An 8,325-nucleotide genomic window follows, 5' to 3' on the forward strand; every position below is an offset into this window, starting at 1 on the left:
CAGTGTTGTTTTTAAAATTCTTAATTACTTTTTTTACATTCTGTAGGGCTTTTAAAATCACTTGCCTGAAGTATAATTTTGGGGGCAAAAGGCCACATTTTTGGAGAGGGAGGAAGAAGGAAATATTTCTCTGGTGGGTTGCTTAAAACCAAAATCTGTGATTAGTGGGCAGAGTACAGGTGAAGCAGGTCCATAATAAAGAACTTTTATCACACACAGCAGAACATCTTAATAAAAAACAATCTTGTTTAGAACTATGTAATCATTTTCTCATTTGCTTTCTCTTTGTACGTGTATGATTCTCATTCACACTAAATCCCCTTTAAATGGCCCTAAAAGTGAATGTAAATGTAATTTGTACCAGAGCAGTATAAAGGGGCCTTAGTATAAATAAGAAACAGGCCTGTATGTCTCCGTGGATTGTTAAGGCCTCTGTATATACCTACAATGATTACCATTAAAATCTTGCTAGTTAAGCCTTGGATATATAAGGTGGTAGTTGTTATAGACAATAGAGCCCTCAGTGTGCTGAAGAATCACAAAAGTAGGCACAGTCCCTGCCCAGAGGTGCTCACATTCAGTGTCTGCCTGCATTTCCTATAATTGCCTTACATACTGAGATACATCATTTTGTTATCAGAGGCACTAGGCAAGTTTTTACGGTTGACTTCTGTGTGGATACATAGATGTGATAGGTTTCATTTTATTCTTATTCCCTGAAATGGTACATTATCCAAATTTCAGAATGATGTAGTATGTGAAAAATAAAACCTTTTGCTATGCAGCCTGCTACAAGGTATTTTTAATTAGTATCTGCCTCAAGGGTGTTACAATCTGACAGTGAATTTCTGTATGAGGCAAGTTGTTCAGGGTCTTGCATAGTCACTTGCTAGTAGTTTCTTGAAGGAATTATTTTAAATAATTAGTCACTGTTCAATACCACAAGAGCTAGGATTTATATTATAACAGTCTTTTCTTAACAAAGCTAAATTGGCCATTGTTAGAATAGTGTGACGATCAGTCAGCATGTATTATAGTATGGAATAATTTACAAAATGAACAAAAAGTAGATATATCCATATCTAAAAGTAATGATGTGCTGAATGTAAAAACAAGTGATATTTTTAGAAATTAAAACCAATTCATCTGCATGAAAAACAGGCGACTATTTTTGGATATTTTAAATCAGCTTTTAGAACCACACATAGTACATTAAAATAGGTTTGCTGAACATAGATAACAGACACCTTTCAAAATAATTTGTTCTGGAATTAATGGTAAATGAAAGCAAACAATGTGAAACCATTCTGTTTACATTTCTGTCTTAATAAACTACTTTTGGTTTTGAGTAAATTCTCTCTGTGAATGTATCTTTCAGTGTCAAGGTATATCTGGCAACAGATGTTTGTGCAGTAATTGTGGTCCCTGGCCCTTCAGAATTAGTCAACTGTGTACACAAATCGTGTTTTGAAGGTACAGAAATATGATTTTTGACATTGCTAGAACACACACAATCTGAACTCTTCTCATGGATGCTACTGTTTTACATAACTGTATTTTGAAATCCTTACAGTATCTGATCCAGTTAAAAAAAATGGTTCTGTGCATAATAAACCATGGAGCTATCGATGACCTTTCTCTCCCTGTGGCAACATTATCAGCTTTGCAGTTCAGTTTTTTTAAAAGTGTGGGGGTGATAGTCATGGAGGACTTCACTTAGCCTGCTGTCCTTACCCTTCTCCTCCTTGAGCCAGATCTTTAGATCTATCCATAACCCCTAGCTTTATATGACACACAGCTTTTAGTAATGAGAATTACGTACATGTGAATTCACTGAGCCTCCTCAGGGAAACACCTGGTGACATCACTATAGGGGAAGGGTCTACCCTGGCTGAGGATTTGCAAAGGATATTATTTTATTACCCAATAGCTATTGCGATTTATTTTCAGGATGGATTATGGGCATATTGTAGTTGATCAAAATGAGAATAAGATCTTTTGCAACAATGTCTGGCCAAGACAGGCCACCAATATGGCTGATCATCCATGAGTGCTGGGGGGAACTAGTTCAATATCATTTGATGGAGAAACAAACACACTGCTTAAAAAAAATACTACCAAAAATTGTACACCCCTAATTTGAAAATTCAGACACTTATGGAAAAAGGATTTGGAAAGAATGAGAACGCCACTTATAGATTACATTAGCCTGAACATGAAAAAGAAAAAAACATATTACATTTGATTTCTTCTAAATATCCTTGTCGTTTGGAAGTCCGTGGATAAATTCTGATGAACAGGATCCTTTAAACTGGGAGATCCCACCTCGTCAGTAAGTTATTCTTTTATCCAACAAAGTTCTTTCTTTATCTCATTGGAAAAAAGGGTTTAAGATTGGCAGTTAAACATGTAATTTTCTCCTGCAACAAATTCTATTTTGATGCACCTAGATTGTGTGAGGCAAATTCATCCCTGCCCGTCATAGGCTACCATAGCTGATTCAGCCCTTGATGGCTGCCCCTAATTTGGGTACCAGCTTCATAGCTACGATGGTGGAGGGGGCAGAGGGAGGCAGGATCTCTGGAATGTAGGTCCTGTCCAGTCACACCCCATTCTGACCCCAGCCAACCCCAGTAGGTCTCCTGAAGTCATGGCTGCTGCTTCTGGTGTCAGGACATTCTGCACCAAGCAGATGCCACAGGAGGCCTTTGTGGCTGGTGCAAAGGGGCTGTAGTGTAACAATGAATATTGTGCATGGCTGTCTGTTATCTGCACTCGAGTCTCACCTCTCTCTGTACTCCCTCCCTGGTTGATCAGCATTCTCTCATGCCAGATCCCCAATGGCCAGTGGAATGTAACTCCAAGATATGACAGCGTGTACATTTGAAGGGAGATGCTCAGCAGAATTTAAAAGACTGGTGTTGGGTGCATTGCCGCTTTCCAGGTAATATGTATTTCAGACGCAGTTATGCACTCTCTTAAGGAACTTACTTGAGGAAGTAAAGACGTCACTGTGCTTTGTTTTGCTACTCTACTCCTTTTAATTGAGGACGTTCCTTTTGAAGACCCAGAATAATACTGATACATTTTATAGTCATCCTGTGATGACAGCACATGTTTTATTTTTACAGCCTGGGCAGAGATTTTATTTATATTTTATGCAAAACAAAGTAGCCAGCATAATTAGACAGTAATTTGTAACTTCCAATGTAAACATTTTAGGAGCTGTAGTATCAAGAGTGAGAGCTAATTAGAGAGCTGTTAGCTAACATATATAATTGGGAACAGATTGACAGGCTATTCCAAACAGCAAGATATTTATAACTTCATGCTGTTTTTAAATTATATTTTGTTTAATAGACTTTGGACAACTCATAATAGGAAAGCTTCACAACTTGATTTGCAGTTTAATTTCTTTAAATAAAATGAAACCTTGCAAACGTGAATGCTGCATAGGCTAGCTGTGATAATTAAAAAGTATTATTAACTGGATGACTTTCTGGCTGTGTCATTTGAGATTCTAATTTCTTTAGGAACACGGGCTCCCTGAAGAGAGTGATAAATCCAAGTATTATTTAATTATGCTTTTAAAAATAAAGGGCACATTAATCAGCAACCTCTCAGAAGCCTTTACCTTGTAGTCATTTATTCAAACAATGAAAAAGTCAAAGATATTTATATTAGAAAGTCTTCTGAAAGTTCAGAGTACCTATTCACAAGCCCTAACTTATGTCATAACCATTCCGGGACATTTGACCGCCAATGTCACTATAAAATAAGTTATTTAAAACATTGTCAGCTAGCTGAGCAGTGACTTATACTTGGATTTTTTTTAAAGAAGAATTTCTTATGAGAAATCCATGTACAGTGTTCTTACATTAACACGTGAATGTGTTAAGTCTGACAACCATCCACTGAAGAATGTATCAGACACCAAGAGTGGGGGGAAAACAAAATGCACCCCTTACCCCACATCCTCAAAGTCTTTGTCTGGACCAGCATGGAAAAAGGTGGCTCTTGTTTAAGGATCCCCCATCCCTTGGGAGTTGGGCGGGGAGGTGGTTAAGAGTAGTGGGAAGGCATCACCTGAGATGATGAGCTGGAATAGTGGGGCTCATGTGAGCCACTGGCACGTGAAGGAGGGTATATACCTCAGTCAAGGGACCTCCTGGAGGGGGGAGGGAGATACCTCAGTCAAGGGACCTCATGGAGGTTAGCAGAGAGAGGAATCTGTCTCTGGGGAAGGAATACAGAGATATCCCAAAACAGGGAGAAGATTTCCTCATATATACACACAGTCCAGAGGTATAGACAGACCCCCCAGAGAGGGCATAACATAGCTGGGTGGGGGGCCTGAATCCCTTCTCCATCCGACGCTGGGTCCCTGGTGCCTAGGAGTGACTACTTGGCTAAGACCAAGCTCTGCATGTGGGGGGCCACCTGGATCCACTTTAATTTGCAGCAAGGGTGGATTTGAAAGAGGATACAAGTCTGATAACTTTGTCACAGGCTGGCTGGTAGGTTAGGAATGCTGCTAGCAAAAGGAACACAGAGAACCCTGCCCTCCTTCACTAGGCTGACTTGGCTGGAGACTGAGTTAGATACAGAGGTGGATGTATCTACTTATTGTTAATAAACTGGCAGTCTTGTGTTGGAGAGTTGGCTGTGAGGCCTAGGTCATCCAAGATTACTTTGTATGAACTATAGCCTTGGCCATCTTCCATTTCACACCCCAGGATGAGTGTTCTGCACTTGTAGGCAGTGTTGTTGTAGCCATGTCAGTCCCAGGATATTAGAGAGACGAGGTGGGTGAGATAATCTCTTTTACTGGACCAACTTCTGTTGGTGTGTGAGAGAGAGAAGCTTTTGAGCTCTTCCACCTCAGTCGTGGCCAGACCCAATTTATTATTAAGGATAAATGAAGAGAGGGAGGTTTTACTGAGTGCTGGACAATCCTGAATCAGTTCAATAGGGTTTCTTTTGAAGGGAGGATTAGAAGTCAGAGTTGGACCTAAGTGTTAATTGGAATGCACTGGGAGGCATTGGGTCTGGGAGTTTTACCAGAGCAAACAGCGCTGAGTGGCTCTGGGAGGGGATACTAAAAGATATGACCCTAGGGGAGTGCTCTCTCAGCTGGGTGGCCAGGATTACTTCCAGGGATGAAGTCAGGAGTAAAAGATGCAATTCTGAAGTAAAATACAGGCAATGGTCACATTGGTAACTACCAGTATTTCATGTTGCTAGGAGTGTGAGGGGGGTGGAATTTGAGAATTGGTGCTGGAAGCCAGGAAGGAGCCTCTGGAACCTGCGTCTTGATCAATTTTTTTCTTTATGCAAAGTAACTAGCACCTTGAACATTCAAGAGATTTGGGGGAGGTGGAGGAAATTACTCAACTCCACTTGATGGCAGAATGCGATACTAGGGAAAAAGAACTTTGGAAGTTTTGAAAACTTTCAGATCCTCTCTTTTAAACCATCTGCTTCTGAATTATATTAGCTTTTGATCCAGAATTGCAAAGTTCTACCTTGTTGTTTTGGGTAGGATGAAAACAAACCTCTTTGGCCTTGGGACTCTTTGGAAGTTAGCTGTGATTTTCTTTGAAACAGGGTTCTCCTTACCCTGCTGTGTCTGTGGCATTCTCTCTCATCCCTTAAGTTTACACAGCCCAGGGAAATTCATTGTATTTTGTGAACCACAGGACAAACCAGATACATTAGCATTAACAAAAATGTCCTTGACATCATTAACGTCCAAGAAAATCCTCTTCATTCTCTTCTCTTGGATGATTGGGCTGCAAACATGCTACAACTTTCTGGGAGCAAGGCTGACAAGCATGTTATCGGTTATATGGCAACAGTTCTCATTTTATGCTCTAACCTTATCTACTAGCACTTGAACAGTGATCATATCTCCTTTAGCCATTATACTGGCTTCCACTGCTTCATTAACTGTACTACAAAATATACACTATCCCTTTCATCAATAGGCCGTCTACAAAAGGAAATGGCAAATGAATATTTAATGTAATGTGAATTATAATGTTGCTTGTTTGGAGAATCTCCTCTGTTGCTTTCATAATGCCAATTTAGTGAGAGAGCTGATGAGTCTTGCTGTTCGTTAAATAAATCTGAAGTCCAGGATGTTGCAAAAGAGGCCTTTCATTGGCAGAAAAACCATTCTAATAATCTAAATCTAGTCCACAAATGAAATTCAGTAATCACTGGTGTGTCAGACATGTCATGGCCTTCCGGAGACAATACCTCTGCTTTATTCTGAGATGAGGCCAGATGATTGCCTTTCTTCTTCCCCTTCCAATTTTCCCATCTGACTGTAGCTAGGCTTATGTAGCCTTCACTCACCAAAATCTGTGCACCTGGCCACCCTCCCTCCTGGGCATAAATTTCCCTCACTTGCAGTACTCATCAAGTAACTCATAAAATGAGGTTGTGCCCAGATTTTGCATATACTGGAGAGAAAAAAGGAAAAGAACCATCTGCCCACCCAGTCACAGAATCCCTATTTTCAGAGATGGTTAAAGTGAGACACCAAGGCAGTATATCCCATGTAGTCTGCCTCAAACTGAGCCCTATGGGAATTTGATTTTTTGTTCTTCCGCAAGTGTTTCTTCAATCCAGCCCTACAGAAGGGCATTTCCCCAAGCCTTCAGGTGTGATGAAGTTCTCACCTGGTCACAGTCCTACGGTATGTTCATTATGTGTAATTTTCAAGAGACTTGTAATTTGTTACTGCTGATTTTTTGTAATGAACTGTTTGGAGTCCCTCTGGAAGTGTTCCAAGTTTTATGTGAAGAGTGTCACATCAGTGCTAGAGCCTGCGTATCCATTCTAAAGGCAGCTTAAAGTAAAAACATAAGATCGGCCATACTGGGTCAGACCAAAGGTCCATATAGCCCAGTATCCTGTCTTCTGACAGTGGCCAATGCCAGGTGCCCCAAAGGAAATGAACAGAACAGGTAATCATCAAGTGAGCCATCCCCTGTCGCCCCTTCCCAGCTTCTGGCAACAGAGGCTATGGACATCTTTAAAGTATTCCTTACTCGAAAGTATTCCTTAAAAGATATTTATACTGTAGCTGTGATTTGGAAATCCTAGCAACTGACCTAACCAAGTGCAGGAATGTAGTCAGGGATGTGAGTGATCATCTTTTGAGGACACTAGACATGAGAACCTCAGATTTAGAAAGATTTTCTTGTTATGGCCATTAGTATCCGTTTACCACACCCAACTGATACTGATAAAAGGATTATAATGATTATGATGATTCTAGTGTAAGGAATTAATTATTATATTGCTTTGGGCGACATTAAAATTATTTGTGAATGATCGAATAATTAGACCAGTAGTATCCAAAAAGAAACCAGGTTGGGTGTGTGGCATCTGAAAAAATAGCAAGAAATATGGAGCGCACACATTTTCCCAAGTGCTGCCTTTCCGCTCCCCCTCATCATCCTGGGTGACCATTTCACAGACAGGATGTTAGGATGTAAACTAAACTGGCAAAAAAAAATTAGGATTGGAAGGCATACAGCACAGACTTGATAAGCTTCTGAGATAAGTTGGAACTTTCTGCTCAAACAACTTTGATTTTTGTTTTTTCTTTTCTGTAATTCTTTGTTTTTCTGGATTTGCTGATCTTGATAAAATGGGCAAAATGCCCACAGGTATTTCATTCCATGTTTTGCGTTTTTTCAGTACCAGTATGATTGCACAGCATTTCCCCCATTTTCTCTCTCTCTCTCTCTCTCACATGCACAGTGGATCTCTGGAGACGTGTTCTATGGTATCTGGGGTTTTAGTTAGGTAGGAGTGAGATCTAAGAGCGACATGAGCTATGCTTAATCTGCCACTCTTTGATGTGCTATGGCGGGCATCCAAGTTCCACTGTCACCTGGAAAATTCCTTTATAGGTCAGTCCAGGGCATTGTACAGTTCTAGAACCAGAGTCATGGTTCAGAAGAAGACCCCTTTTTGCTGCTGGACAAGCAAAAAGTTTATAGCTTCCCGAAAAGGTGAACTGGAATTCTCCTGTCACATAAAGTCAGGAGAGCCTGATCTATGCTACCTATTCTGTAACTACCCACTCATCCACCTGGGTTTGGGGAAGTCCCAGTTGTCCCAGAAGCCTTCTTGAAGTGTGCCGTGCTTTTGATGGAATGGTCTGTCAAGGACTATTCCAGATGGCATAAGTCAGAACAGCCCTGAGACTACTCTAATTTGTGTGCAGGGTTGGCCCTCACCTTGAGCGAGGCAGAAAGGTTGCTTAGAAACACATTTGCCTCCCTCCATCCCCAGCTGCCCTGAACA

Source organism: Lepidochelys kempii, chromosome 12 (assembly GCF_965140265.1).
Source record: "Lepidochelys kempii isolate rLepKem1 chromosome 12, rLepKem1.hap2, whole genome shotgun sequence".
NCBI classification, from domain to species: Eukaryota; Metazoa; Chordata; order Testudines; family Cheloniidae; genus Lepidochelys; species Lepidochelys kempii.